Genomic DNA, 16,456 nt, shown 5'->3' with positions numbered 1-16,456 from the left:
TGGCATAATTCTATCTAAAGTTGCTTCACTATAGTTGATCTTTGCTTTGCCTTTTTCAATGTGCCAGTCCAGGATGGCACACTGTATTCAGTCGTCATGTCCCCTTCACTTCCTTCAGTCTATTGTAAATTCTCAGTTTCTTCTTGTTTCCCATGACTATGACAATTTTGAGGAATACTGGTCAGGTATTTTCTAGAATGTTCCTCAACTGGAGTTTGATATTTTCTCATGGTTAGACTGGGGTTATTGGTTTTAGAGAACTCCACAGCAGTGCAATGCCCTTCACATATTAGGTATATGTGATATTCAGATGACTTAATCACTTGTGGTATCCTAGATTGGATCTTGAGGTGGAAAGATATTAATGAGAAAACTAGAGAAAGCCAAATAAAGTCTGAAGTGTGGTCAAGAGTATGTGTCAAGTTGACATCTTAGTTTTGACAAATGTATTATGGTATCATTAGTGGAACCTGGGTGAAGAATATATGAGAACCTTCTGTTTTATTTCTGTAATCCTAAAATTATTCCAAAAATTTTAAAAAGTTTTTAAAAAATCAAAGAGAAATTTTCAGATAAAAACAGAATTCTCACCAATAGAATACCATGAAAGGAAACCCTAAAGGGTGTTCTTAAGGCAAAAGAAAAATGGTTTCAGATGGAATATCAAATGCAAGAAGGGGTAAAGAGCAACAAAAATGGCAAGTTATTGTGGTAAATGTAAGTTAATATTATCTATGTAAAAAACTACAATAATGTGTTGAGGGGTTTATATATGTATAGAATCAAACTACATGATTGGCATTTAATTATGGAGGGACTTAGTAAATGGAGTTAAGTGTTCTAAGGGGCTTTGTACTCATAGAGTGGCCCATGAAGGTTATTAGAAGGCAGAATCATGGGCTTCTTCCCAAACTTACTAAATTAAAATTCCTATTTTAACAGGGTCTTCTGTGATTTATATACACATTTAAATTTGGGAAATTCTGTTCCAAAGTTACTTCTATTGACTCAAAAGAGAGTAAAAGTACCAATTGACATTAGGTTTTTGTAAATATAGAATTTATTTTGTAATCTCTACAATAACCAATAAGGAAATAGTAAAAGATTATATAATTTCCAAACTAATACAGGGGAAAAGAGGATTAATAAAAATTACCAGTTCAAAATGAAGCAGGAAAGAGAGAAAAAGAAATGAGTAGGACACATAGAAACCAGTATTAAATATGAGTGAGCTCAATAATCCTTTAAAAAGAAGATTATTATCCCACTAGATCTTTAATGACAAAAACAATTACATGCTCTTTACTGAGAACACATCTGAAATGAAAAGCTATGAAAAGGTTAAAAGTTGAAAGAAAAAGAATGGGAAAAGATATAACATACAAGTATGAACAAAAAGAAGGCAAGCATAGATTATGAACATTAGACAAAGTACACTTTAAGCAAATGGCATCAAGAGGAATACTTCATAAAGATAAAAGATTCAACTCACCAGGAAGGTAGAATAATTCTAAATTTGTATATACTTAATAACATAGTTTCAAAACACATAAAGTCAAAACTGGCAAAAGGAAAAATAGACAATTTTACAGAAACTGGGATATTATAGAATACATTTTAAGAACCAATAGAACAAGTTACCCCCCAAAATTGATAAAGATACAGAAACACTATGTTTAGTAACTTGACATAATGTACATTCATAAAACGCCATACCCAGCTGCAAATCACACATTCTTTTCAAGCTCACATGGAACATTTACCAGGATTGACTAAATCCTGGGTCATGAAACAAGTCACAACAACTTTCAAAGCTGTGAAATTATGTAGAGCACATGCTCTGACGTGATGCAACCAAGCTAAGAATCAATAACCAAAACAAGGCTTATTTGGAAATGAAGTATAATCCATACATCAAAGAAAATATTATGCTAGAAATTAGAAAGTATTTTGAACTGAGTGGTAATAAAAACACCACATATCAAGACTTACAGGAAGTAGCTAAAACCATACTTTAAGAGGAAACCTTAAAAGTATATAGTAGGGGAGCACCTGGGTGGCTCAGTCACTTAAGCAGCTGCGTCTTGACTTCAGCTCAGGTATTGATCTCAGGGTCATAGCATCAAGCCCCCTCATTGGGCTCTACTCTGATTGTGGAGCCTGCTTGGTATTTTCTCTCTCCCTGTCTCTCTGCCCCTCCCTGCTTGTGCACGCGCACACACACACACACACACACACACATACACGAGAGAGAGAGAGAGAGAGAGTCTCAAAATAAATGAACCTAAAAGCAAAAGTATATAGCAGGGGTGGTGGGATGATAGGGAGGAAAGCATAGAAAAGAAAAAAAAGGCTAAAACTTTCTGAGCTGGGATTTTTATCTCAAAAGTTAGTGAAAGAACNCCAGGAAGGTAGAATAATTCTAAATTTGTATATACTTAATAACATAGTTTCAAAACACATAAAGTCAAAACTGGCAAAAGGAAAAATAGACAATTTTACAGAAACTGGGATATTATAGAATACATTTTAAGAACCAATAGAACAAGTTACCCCCCAAAATTGATAAAGATACAGAAACACTATGTTTAGTAACTTGACATAATGTACATTCATAAAACGCCATACCCAGCTGCAAATCACACATTCTTTTCAAGCTCACATGGAACATTTACCAGGATTGACTAAATCCTGGGTCATGAAACAAGTCACAACAACTTTCAAAGCTGTGAAATTATGTAGAGCACATGCTCTGACGTGATGCAACCAAGCTAAGAATCAATAACCAAAACAAGGCTTATTTGGAAATGAAGTATAATCCATACATCAAAGAAAATATTATGCTAGAAATTAGAAAGTATTTTGAACTGAGTGGTAATAAAAACACCACATATCAAGACTTACAGGAAGTAGCTAAAACCATACTTTAAGAGGAAACCTTAAAAGTATATAGTAGGGGAGCACCTGGGTGGCTCAGTCACTTAAGCAGCTGCGTCTTGACTTCAGCTCAGGTATTGATCTCAGGGTCATAGCATCAAGCCCCCTCATTGGGCTCTACTCTGATTGTGGAGCCTGCTTGGTATTTTCTCTCTCCCTGTCTCTCTGCCCCTCCCTGCTTGTGCACGCGCACACACACACACACACACACACACACACGAGAGAGAGAGAGAGAGAGAGAGAGTCTCAAAATAAATAAACCTAAAAGCAAAAGTATATAGCAGGGGTGGTGGGATGATAGGGGGGAAAGCATAGAAAAGAAAAAAAAGGCTAAAACTTTCTGAGCTGGGATTTTTATCTCAAAAGTTAGTGAAAGAACAGAAAATAAATCCAAAGCATATGGCAGGAAAGAAATAATAAAGAGCAGAAATTAGGGAAATAGAAAACAAAGAGGCGACTAGAAAACCAGTAGTGGTTTCTGTGGAAAAAAACTACAGGTGAAGCGAGGAGAGTCCAGGTCCAAAGGCCAGGGAAACTGCAAGAAGGCAGTGTGGGTGGAGACTGATGCGCAGCAAGTGGCCAGGCCGTGAGAGAAGGGGCCAGATTTTCAATGGCGGATTTGAAGTGAAATGCTGTACGTTCTAGAGGAAATCCCCATCTTCTTCCTCCTATGAAATAGTGAAATAGTCTTTTCTTGTTAATCCACTGTAGGTTTGGGCCTATTTGAGGGATGCCTTGAAGCACTAAATCCTGTTGTAAGGGAGGTGACTGAGTGAAATAAAGGTAGCTCAAAAGTACCTGATCCTCTGATTTACACTAATAAGTGCTCATACCAAGCCTGTGTACCGGGCGTTCTGCTGCTCTGCTCATACCAAGCCTGTGTACCAGGCGCTCTGCTGCTCTGCTCATACCAAGCCTGTGTACCGGGCGCTCCTCTAACTTTACCTGCAATCACTCATCCAGTCCTGCCCGCAACACGGTGACGCTGGTGTGATTATCCTCACTCCATTTTACAACTGAAGAAGCTAGGCATCAGAAGGGCCAGGTAGGATGGTACCATTGGTCAAGGGAAATAGCCAGGATTGTGACCAGACTTCTGACTCCGGAGACTGTGATCTCCCCCACTCCCCGACTCCCCCGCGCTGTCAGTATGTAGCATCAGCATTCTGTCCACTAGGATGTGGATGAGATAACAAGAATAGAGGCAGAACGGGAGAGAGGACAACTTGCCGAGAAGTGTACTAAGTCAGAAGGCTCATTAAACCCCATGACCGGAAGAGCCCCCGCCCCCCATTGGTGCCAGGATTCCTTAATGCTGAAAGTGCAGGAAGCACCATAGACCCCTCGGCTTCAGCCATGCATACCTCACTCATCAGCAGTCTCATCATGCCTCACCCCACCCCTTTCTCTCCACCTCTCACACCAGCGCCGAGACCTGGCCTCTGTCATCTCCCCTTGGACAAACGCAGTGGCCTCTCTGCTTCCACTTTGACTTATCACCCCTCATCCTTCTCCAGTCCCCCTACTCAGCAGTGAGAATTATCTTTTAAGTATCTATCAAGTCACATGCTTCCCCTTTAGTTTTCCCATCACACTGAGGATGCAATCGGATTGATGTGTAAGGCCCTGCAAGGTCGGGTCCCCACTGACACTGAGCACTACCCTCTCTACAGTGAGGTGGGCTCCCACCGCCCTGACCTCCCTGCAGACCCGGAAACACACTCAGTTTTTCTTTTCCCACCACAGTACCTATCCACGTGCTGTGCCTACTGCCTTCACTGACCTTCCCCTCTTCATTTTGTATGGCTGGCTTCTAGTTTCCTTCCAGTATAAATGTTCCCTCATCTGAGAAGCCTTCCCCGAGTGTCTTATCTAAGCAGGAATCCTATATATATTCACTTAAAATTCTTTTATGAATTGATTGCTTGTGTAATGTCTGGGATAGAAACTTCTGGAAGACAAGAACTCTGACTATTCATCTACTTTTCCTAGCACTTAGCACAGCGCATGGCACTTGTATGCACTCACAAATATTTTCAAATGGAGAAATGATAAGAATGGGTCCCAAATATTGCTTATCATTTGGTGGTTGCTGAATGAACCCAGGTGTGGAGAGAGGCGAGAGCAGGGGATCAGGGACAGATAGGTGACATCTCAGATTATGAGGGCATTTTAAATTGTGGAGGAGCTATTCCACTGGGAAATGGAAATAGCAAATAATGACCATACCACTTTGTTATTCCGTTCACATGTGCTCTAAAATGTTTGGGTAGGAGAAATGACAAGTGTCTTAAGCATGGCAGGATCTGGCTGTCATCAACCTCATTAATGAGGCCTCTTAAGCAATTTGAAGCAAAATAACTTCCACGCCAACGCCAAGCTTCAAAGAGCACTTGGAAGGAGGAAGTGGGGGAAGAGTAGAATCAGTAACTAGGTTGCTCAGAGAGGTCTCCTGTGATTAGAAAAAAAAAAAAAAGTAGTAATTACATTTTGCTGAGACTCAGGATTCAGAAGGCTTGGTCTCGCCTTCATCTTCTCTATTTCAGATGGAGAGAGATGAAATACAAGTAGATGTGGATGTAGCAGAAGGTAATTTAAGACCTTCCCTGGGATGAGTAAAGCAGCTTCCTCTCTGGAGGGAGGAGAGAGAGGTAGGGAAAGCCGTCTCTGAGCACTCAAGCTGCGGACATGGATACAATCCCCTGGAAAGGACGGAGCAAGAGAAAAGCTGCAGGAAACTTGTCAGGAGTCTGGGAACCGGCCCAGAGCCTGGGGCTTGCTGACACTTGCAAAAGAGTGAGGAAGAGCTTCCCAGGCCTTTGACACAGAGAGAGGGTCGAGGTGGAGCTGTGACAAAGGCAAGTGGTCAAGTAGTACTGGGAAAGGTGGCTCTGGAATCAGATTGAGGGAGTCCAGAGCTGGCCCTCTTTCTTCCTCCTTGCAAGTGTGTGCAAATTACCCAGTCTCTCTGGGCCCCAGCTTTCTCCTCTGTGAAAGGGGCACAATAATAGCACAGGGAAGGCAATGAGGGATGGAAGGGGCTCAGCGCAGCACAAGGCACAGAGGAGCACTCCGGAATTATGAGATTTGACCTCTGCTTGTTACAGCTAGTCATGGCCATGGAAGTGAATAAGCCACTGGAGCCCAAGTGTGGACTGCTCGCTCAGCTTCCTTCTCGTGGACCTCACCAGGGGCGGGACAACACGCACTACATTCTCCAAACTCCCTCCCAACTAGCATTCTAGAAGCAAATTACCTGTAGCCCATTAGACGTACTTACACAAGACTTGGAAGGTGGGCATATTCTTGCTTCTTTCACCTGTGTTGTTATTAGCAAGCAAGCCAGTGGAGACATGAGGGATTTTTTGCCTTTTAGAGTCTGTTCCCTTTTAGAGTCTGTTCCCTGGGTGTCCAGAGGCAATGTGTCTTCCTGATTCGAGGAACAGTCTCAGTGATGGGTTCTTGACATCATAGTCCTCACAGAGGTCGTGCAGGTGGTAGCGCCCCCGGTGGGTCAGTTCTAGAAGCCCAGTCCAGAGCCCACATCTCTAGACCTCCTAACGACCTTGTAAACATCTTATTCCTTCATAGGTAAGTTATCTAGAGTCATGTCAACTTCCTGCACTCAATCCTAACTGCTACTCTAGGTGTTTGCATTTCTTTCCTTCATGATCTCAATTATGTACCACATTTTTCTACAAGTGAAAAAACATTTTAAAGCATCATTCATGGCACCTGGCAATATTATTCTTCCCACTTCATTCACAGCTATGGAAAGACTGACTAAATGTCCTGTCTCTAAATAAATAAGCCTAAGGCATTGTCATCCCCTGGGACAGCTGTCCCAAACTGCAACTGTAACACTGGAAGGGAACATCAGAGTCAGAATACTCAGAATAGGGCAGACTTCACAGTCCCAAACCGAGACAGTGAAGCCCAATCAATACTGACTTTCCTATGAAATGTTGAAAATGGAGACATTGAAGGAAAAGAAAGATGGAGCATCAATGACTCAATATGCATCTTCCCATATTGAATCTTGGCAGATTCAGCCTTTTCAACAAGCATGACTCATCATGCCTCTCTGGTGACTGCATTACTTAAAAATAGCCACTCCCTTTGCCATGGACTCAAATCGTTTTTGAAAAGACACAGAAAATAAATACAGTCTACAAACTTCTTATCTTAGTTTCCCCACTGATAAAAGATCATGCTGAGCATCTGGCACCTATGCTGGTGTGGTTGTCACTGCTCTATCTCCCAAAACACTAACAAGTTAGCATTCCAGACTTTTTTCAAGCCTCATAGATCTGAAATCATTTTCTAAATGATTCAGTTCTACAGAGCCTGAGAACCATTTGTGAACCTATAGACCTGAGTCAAAATCTGAGCTTGACTCTATGAAAGCCTGCTGACTCTGAGACCCTTCTGCCCTCAGAGCCTGACTTGCATTCCCACAAAGACAAACATACACTCCAATAGGTTTTTTAAAAATTTTTATTTATTTTGAGAGAGCGAGAGAGAGAGAGAATCCCAGGCTGACAGTGTGGAGCCTGATGCAAGGCTCAAACCCACAAACCACAAGATCTGAACTGAAGTCCAAGAGTCAGATGCTTAACTGGCTGAGTCACCCAGGTACCCCAAACATATTCTCTTTGGTCAGTTCTTAATTGTCTGCATGTGGCTTGTTCAAAACCATGTATTTTCATTTAATTAGGAGACTACTTGAAAAGACCAGCCTCTTCAGTTTAAGAGATATGGGTTCAGAGGCTTCCTGGCTCTCTGATCTTGAACAAATTATTTCATCTCTAGGTTTCACTTTCCTAACATGTAAAAAGGGGCCAATATGAATACCTCCTTTGTCTGAGATGAAAGATATACAAAGTAACTAAACTCAATAAATTGTAGCAATTGATATTTTTTGCTAGATGTTGCGGGAATACAAACATGAGCAGGCCACAATCAAAACCCCTTTAGAAATAATCTAGTTGAAGAGGATACCGTCTGTATATAGGTAACTATAATAGTCTGAATGAGATATGCTGTATGATTGAAGACTCCATTCAATTTAGATATCAAGCTTAAGTAGGAAGTATCATTTCAAAGTGGACCAAGGCTCTGTCCACAGATAGAGTATTCCAGGAGAAGGGAAGAGAAAAAGCAATAGTGTAGGGCTAAAAACAAGCCTGACGGGCCTTTCTGGGGAAAGCCTAAAGGTCAATTTGGGCTCGAATAGTTGGATTGCAAAAGCAGCTACAAATGCTTCTGCCCCCCAGCAACCACACCCTAGGTAACTCTGTCATACAGGTGCTGAATTTGGTCATGCAACTTGCTTTGACCAGTGGGATGGATGGTAGCAAATGCGATTCAGGTAGAGACATGAAAAGCACATTCCCTGATGCTACACGTGGAATCCTTCTGCCACCATGTGAACGAGCCTGCCCTATCCAATTGGATGATGATAAGAAACATGTGGTCCTGTCCTCTCCACTGCCCCAGTCCATAGTCAGCACTGTCAGCGGAACAGCAACTGGGTGCCCTGCCGCCGGCCGCAGATGCAAGAGTGAGCCCAGTCAAGACCAGCAAAAGAATCCTCAGCTGGGCCCAACCCACATTATAACTCACAGGACTGTGAGCAAAATAAACGGTTGTTGTTTTAAGCTAGTGCAGTTTGGGCTTTATTAATGAGGCAAAAGCTTGCTGATCATGTGGAGCCACTAAAAGGTGGGGGCAGGTGTGAGATATGCTATCCACATAGAAGTACACTTAGGAAATTGGAGGCACATCGTAATTACTGGGTTAGGCAAAATAATTATTAATGTAAATGTGCTTCAAAATAAGTAAGTTGGTAAGTGCTTATTGAGTGTGGAAGGTAGCAATTCGTAATATCCTCCACCCTTGCTACTCAAGTGTTGTCTGTGGGCTGGAGGCAGCATCCCTAGAGCTTATTGGAAGTATGGAATTTGGGCTCCCCTCCAGACCCTTTGAATCAGAATATTAATTTCAGTGCCATCTCCTAGTGATAAAATTTGAGAAGCAACTATCCTATCCTAAAAATGCAAACTGAATCCACATTGAGCATTCATTCACCTCGTCTTTCCTATTCTACTCAGATATTTTTTACTTCTTTTTTTTGAAAACATTTTAAAGGCTATTTATTTATTTTGAGAGAGAGAGTAGGGGAAGGGCGGTTACAGGGGTGGAGAGAGGATCCCAAGCTGGCTCCCGGCTGTCAGGAAAGAGCCTGATGTAGGGCTCGAACTCACAAACCCCAAGATTATGACCTGAGCCAAAATCATAAGTCAGATGCTTAACCAAGAGCCACCCAGACACCCCTAGATTTTTTTTTACCTCTTTAGATGCTTCAGTACACCCTCTTTCCTACCTGCTTCCTACCATAGCTTGAGTAAAAACAAAGAAAAACAAACAAAAAACCACCTTTATCTTTTGAAGTTGTATTATCAAGAGTGTGTGTGTGTGTGTGTGTGTGTGTGTGTGTGTGTGTGTGTGTGTGTGGTGTATTCTCTTGGGAACATTGAGTAGGGCCCACTAAGTAAAACTGCTTTCCCCAACCAGGCTTTGAACCAATTAAGAAAGAAGATAAATGATAGGGCAGACAGAGGCCAAAATATCATCTTTATCACTGAAGAAGTCTATGTCAGGGACATTGCCAAATGCACTTCCTATACAGCATCCAGAGTTAGCCAGACTTATCCACAACAGGTGCCAAACCAGGGCAGGCTCTCCACAGAGAAGGAAGAAACGCCTGGCTGGGGGGAGGGAGAGGAGTGAATGAGGGGACGGTGAGAACTGGGAGTGTAACCTCTACATAAAAGGAGACCCTGGGAACGGTGATACGGTGATACGTATGCATGTGGTGGTGGGAGAGACGTGGTCTGTAGAATGCAGTCAACACAACTGCTTAAAAACCCAATTCTTTAGAAGTAATCTTCAGTGATGGCTGATTAATGGTAAGATCCTCTATTAAAATGAAATTAAGATTGTCATTTGTGATTTTTTTTAATGTTTATTTATTTATTTTTGAGAGAGAGGAGGGGCAGGAACAGGGAAAGGGGGAGATAGAGTATCAGAAACAGGCTCCCCTCTGTCAGCACAGAGCCCAACATGGGGCTCGAACCCATAAACCATGAGAACATGACCTGAGCCAACATCAAGAGATGAGTTCTTAACTGACTGAGCCACCCAGGCACCCCTGTAATTTGTGATTTTTAAAAAATAAGATTAGAATTTAGGTTGAGTGGTAATAACAAAAAAACCTGTTTGAAAGTTTACGAACAAGAATAGTGAGAAACTGAGATGAAAGAAAAGTGATGTCGATGTGGGGAAAGCAGGGCTTTATTTATGAAGTTTAGTATTTGGCCCTGGAGTGGAGAGAGCATTGAAACACTACCATGGTACCCTATGAGCTTAAGTTGCCCCAGGACACTATACTATTGCCATTAATAACACCGTGATAATGAAGGTGAAGCCTTGCGAGCACTTACTATGAGCCAGGTACTGAGCTACAAGAACAATATTTTATTTAAGCATCACAAGAAGCCAGTGAGGGCAGTATTTTTATCACCAGTGTTCTAATTTTAGGGGTGAAATCAAGACTTAGAAAGGTTGATAACTCATCCAAGGTCACAAACTGGTAAGTGGTAGAGCAAAGATTCAAACCCAGGTCACCAGTTCACTTTTGTGACCTTGTCCCTTTTATCCTTGTTTTATGGTCACCTCTATTAGTTCCCTTTTAAAAAAATAACTTCTTATAATTATTATTTCAAGTATGACACATTTTTGTTATACTTCTAAAAATCTAGAAAATACAGATAAAAAAATAAAAGCGGTTAAGCGTCCGACTTCGGCTCAGGTCATGATCTCATGGTTGATGAGTTCAAGCCCCACATTGGGCTCTGTGCTGTCAGAGCCTGGAGCCTCCTTCAGATTCTGTGTCTCCTCCTCTCCCTGCCCTTCCCCCCAACCCTTGTGCTCTATCTCGGTCTCTCAAAAATAAATATTAAAAAAATAATAAAAATAAATGAATAAACAATAATCGGCTAAAATTTCCCTCAGAGGGATAACCCCTTGTTAAAATTGTGGCATATGTCTATCCAGTCTCTCTTTTGTGCACATATTTACTGGTTTTGTGGTTGTTGTTGCTTTACAAAAGAGGGGACACATTGTAGGGGTGCCTGGGTGGCTCAGTCAGTCAAGCATCCAACTTTGGCTCAGGTCATGATGTTGCAGTTCATGGGTTTGAGCCCTGCATGGGGCTCTGTGCTGACAGCTCAGAGCCTGGAGCCTTCTTCAGATTCTGTGTCTCCCTCTCTCTCTGCCTCTCTTCTAGTCGCATACTGTGTGTGTCTCTCTCTCAAAAATAAACATTAAAAAGAATTTTTTATAAAAGGGAACACATTGTATAATGTTTTGTTCCCATCCTTTTACATTTAACAATGCATTATAAACATTTTCAATGTAATTTTAAACCATGTATTCTAAAATGCCATGTTCAATATAACATTTTTTCTGTCATATGAGTCCATTCTAAAGTATTTAACCAATCTCCTATTATGTCTTATTCAGGTTGTTCAAATATTTTCACTATTATAAATAATTCTCTGATGAAAATTTATAGCCTAATCTTGGCACTGATACTTACTTCAGACACTGTTTTTTGCCCACTCCAATGCCATTTCCTTTGCCCTCTTTTCCCCCTAAGAACACCTCCCTTTTGGGAAGTTTAAGAGAAATAACCTTTCATCTAGACACCTTTTCTCAGCCCCTGTTGCAGTTGGGTGTGACGATATGGCTGAGTTCTAGTGGATGGAATCTCAGTGAACTTGACACACACCATCTCTCAGTCCAAGCTCGAAGAAGGAGCTGTGTCTTCCCTTCCCTCTGTCTCCAGCCACTGGAGAGTGGGAACAGCAAATATATCGTGGCCCTGGAGGTTGACTGTATTAGTCAAGGTTCTCCAGAGAAACAGAACTATTGGATATACAGAGAGAAAGAGATTTACTATAAGAAATTGGCTCACATGATTATGGTGGCCAAGAAGCCCAAGATCTGCAGTTGGCAAACTGGACACCTGGCAATCCAATGGTGCAGTTCCAGCCTGAGCCCGAGCCCAGAGATAGGAGGAGACTAATGTTGCGGCTCAAAGACAGTCAGGCAGAAAGAATTCTTTCTTCCTCAGCCTTTTATTTTGGACTGGATACAGATTAGATATGGCCTACCCACTTAAGGAGGGCAATCTGCTTTATTCAGTCTACAGATTCAACTGTTAATCTCCCCCAGAACACCCTCACAGACATACTCAGAAATAATGTTTTCCTAAATACCTGGCCACCCCAGCCAGATCCAGTTGACACATAAAATTAACCATCAAAGTGATAGAGTCACAAGATAAAAACAGTCTGGATGACTTGATTGCCAGTTGGAGGAGAAGTGCTTGTGGGAAAGAATAGCTTCCTATGCTCTGCTGTGGGTAAAAAAATAAACTATGATGTTGGAGCCATTATACAGATATTTTTGCTGTGACATGGAATAGATAGTGCTGAAAAACACACATTCAGCAAAATTGTGTGTTCAAAATAATGCTTTTAGGAATATTAGGATTATAGTCAGATCACTAAACATTTATGTAACTTTGTAACCACAGCACTAACAAAAACAGTCATTGGTACCTTGAGAGACAGCTTGGACAGTCCAGGCAGGAAGCTCAGTATGGTTAGACATTGCGTCAAAGCTATTAAAATGCTAGTAAAAAATAATTGTGGGAGATTATAGAGATGGAGAAAGGATTCGCTGTTGCTAGGAGTTAAGGGTGGTGGAAGGGAATGGCCATGGCCATGAAGGGGCTGCATGAGGGAGCTTGTGGTGATCCAGCAGTTCTACAGTTTAGTTACAAGGGTGCCTATGCTAATCCACTCATGTGATAACACTGAATAGAACTACACACACACACACACACACACACACACACACATACTGCATGTAAACCGGTGAAATCTGAATAAACTCTGTGGATTGTACTGATAACCAACGTCATGTTTGTGGCTTTGATATTTTGCAATAGTTGTACAAGATATTACCTTTGGAGAGACAGAGGATGGGGTATGTGGAACCTCCCTGTAGATTTGCTTTTGTGCAAATTCCTACAAATCTACAATTTCACAATCAAAAAATGTTTAAAAATTCTGCAGAAATGCTGTCTGTACTTGTAGAAATGATAGAGATGGAAATGGAGCTCTGAGCCAGTGGGACTGCATCTAGGCGGCCAGAGGAAGCGAGGCAACCTGCCCTCAGCAGGACTGGGGGGCAACCTGTCTGGGAAGGCATCACACTTTTATTTTCTTAACAAATACCCGAAAGAGCTCTTGCCTGTGTTTCAGCCAACAGGGCTTTTTCCCCTTCCTGTGGAAGGTTATATTTCAACTCCTGCTATTCAAGCTCCTCTTCTTTCAGAACTTGTTAATGTTTTGAATTTGATTTGTTTCTGTCTAGTCATTTAGACAGGCATGCTTGATGGCATGTGGGGTGTTTTCAAAATATAAGCCATAATATATTTAAAAGACAGAGAGTTTTCTGGGAAGATTTGAATTGTATGAACATACTTGCCCTTTGTGATGGTCAGGGTATTTCTGGGACTAGGCTTCTGCAGGTTGTTGATGCCCTTGTGGATAAGGAAATAAACAAACCTCCGGGCACCTGGGTAGCTCAGTTGGTTAAGTGTCCAGCTTTTGGTTTCAGCTCAGTTCATGATCTCGTAGTTCATTGGAGCCCCGCATAGGGCTCTATGCTGACAGCATGGAGCCTGCTTGGGATTCTCTCTCTCATCCTCTCTCTCTCTCTGCCCATCCGCCATTCTCTCTCTCAAAATAAATAAATAAACATTTTAAAAAAGTACACAAGCCTCAACCAAAATAGAGTCGGTGACTGTGAAAGCCCTCAACTCCTAGATTTTAACCATCAAGTGCATAGGAATCACCAGGGGCATTTGTGTAAAACACAGGTTACCTGATCTCCCATTTTGAACTTCTGAAGCTGTTGTTCTGAATTTCCTCATCTGGGGATGAGGTCCAGGAATGTGCAATGTAACAAGCGCCCCTGGCAGTGTGGCTGCTGTTTGCCTGAGGATCTCCGTTTGAAAAACACAGGCATAAATCCTCAACAAGGAGGAGGCTTGCCCACTAGCTTTTAAGTATTTAGTTGAGTTCCTGCTGAAATAGTGCAATTTGGCTGAACAGTGAGCTGTGGAAGAGACGAATAGCAGCGATGCTTCAAAGACATGCTGAGCAAACTGAAAAGCAAGTTAAAGCACCATGACATTGCTTCCAGAAGCCCAGGATTGACAGCAGCTGACAGTCATGCTGGTACCAGTGTCACCTCTGAATACAAAGAATATTGGGTATTTTGACTTATTTCAGCAGGGATAAAATGTTAGGGAGGAAAATATTCCCCTAACTAGTTCCCTCCTCTGAAGCATCAGTGTGGAATAATAATGCCTTATATTCATGCATCAGCTTTCCAATCACCAACTTATTTGAAGCCATCACAAGAGAGATCTTTTAAATCATCTGCCCTTAGGCAAATGGTACATTTCTTGAAATTCCTTGAATGTTGAAAAATGTACTTTTGAAAAACACATTCCAAGTTCTTTATAGCTTAGAAACATTTCCTTCTCAGGCTTTTAGGAGATGTCCGGCTGAAATAAAAGTGAATACAAACGAAGGCAGAAAGTTGGTTAGCAGATGGTTAAGACATCGAGGAAAATTCTGCCCCTGACACTGAATTGCACTTGAATTTATAAAAATTATGAGACCCAGGTTTTTCCAAACACTACTCTGAACATTAATTGAAGAACACTCTCCTTATTGCACTCTCGGATACTTGGATGGATGTCTGGTCCATTTTTAGAATGTGGGTTTGGAATATTCTTGGCTTCTGAAGGACAAAGACCACAGTCCGTTTGTTTTGTTTATTCTACATTTAGTATATTATCTGATGTACAAAAGGTATTCAGTAATTTTGAAAGAACGAAAGCTCTCTCTCAGAATGCACTAAACAAGGAGAATCCGGAATGAGTGGGGAGGGTATCTCCTGGCACCTCCATCTTTTTGTTAATAATTTGCTCAGATACACAGAGGTAACCAAGCTAAATGAGGTGGTGATGGCATTGCTATAGGCCAGAGGGAACAGTATTGATATAGAGTAGGAACTGCAAGTTCTCCTCATAAAGCTGGAGATCTTCAAAAAGAAGACCAAGTTCCTAGTCTGGCTGCTCTAATTGGGCATTTGAATCACATATAATTTAGGGTTAATAATAACAATACCCATATGTTCTGTACCAGACCCTTTATTTGAATGATCCCACTTAATTCACACCACAATACTATGACACAGATATTGTTGTCTGTAAGGGACCGTGTTTGTGTTTCCTCATCCTTGCATCCCCAGCCACTACTACAGAGTGGATGCCCAAATAATAATGCTTCAATAAATGAAGCAGGGAGTGAGTGAAACTCCACCTTTTCATGTAAAGAAAGCGAGGCTCCGAGAGGAAAAAAAAAAACTTGCCCCAGTGGCACAGCCAGTCAGTGGCAAAGCTGCAGTTTGAACCAAGGTCTGCCTTCTGTAGGAACCCACGCGACTTCATTCCTTCGCTTCATCTCTGAAGAGGAGACATGGCTTTGTTTTATAACAAGGGAACTTAAGTTATAAACTCATATTCTATTGCCTGTTTACCAGATTGTTTGTATCTTCTGTATAAGACTTATTTCCTCAGACTTCTAAAAGTGTCCTCATGACTTTGAGGACACACCGAGTCCCTCAGAAATGACAGAGCTTATACATTTGTAGCGGCAGTTCTGAGTGTGGAGACATGGTCAAGCCTACAAAAGTAAAGAGAGTAGTGGCGCCTGGGTGGCTTAGTCGGTTAAGCGTCCGACTTTCGCTGAGGTCATGATCTCGTGGTTCGTGGGTTCCAGCCCCGCGTCGGGCTCTGTGCTGACTGCCAGCTCAGAGCCTGGAGCCAATTTCAGAGTCTGTATCTCCCTCTCTCTCTGACCCTCCCCTGCTCACGCTGTCTCTCTCTCTCTCTCTCTCTCTCTCTCTCCTAGAAATAAATAAAAATATTTTTTTAAAAAAAGTAAAGAGAGTAGAAGAAATGGCAAACTTAAATATGTAATAAGGTTAAAATGGGGCGGAAGGGGCAAGATCAAGTGAGACACCATAATGAAGGAAATGGCACAGACCTCGTTGGATGGAGACACCAGTGGAAGGTGATGGAGCCAAACACATCATGGATGCCCTTCAGGGATTAGTGAGGTTTCTTGGAAAACCCATGAGTAACTGAAATTTCATTTCCTACATACCTAGACTCTTTTATTTAAGGCATATTTACAAAAATGGGTCATATAGTTGATCAGAAAGACAACCTCAATAAATTTTGAGATATATTATTTCTAGAGACCAAACACAACCCCCCAAACAAAACAAAAAAACAAACCTTAAG

The sequence above is a fragment of the Crocuta crocuta genome, unplaced genomic scaffold, assembly GCF_008692635.1.
Source record: "Crocuta crocuta isolate KB4526 unplaced genomic scaffold, BGI_CrCroc_1.0 scaffold57, whole genome shotgun sequence".
In the NCBI taxonomy this organism is placed as follows: domain Eukaryota; kingdom Metazoa; phylum Chordata; class Mammalia; order Carnivora; family Hyaenidae; genus Crocuta; species Crocuta crocuta.
This window is presented reverse-complemented; position numbering follows the sequence as displayed.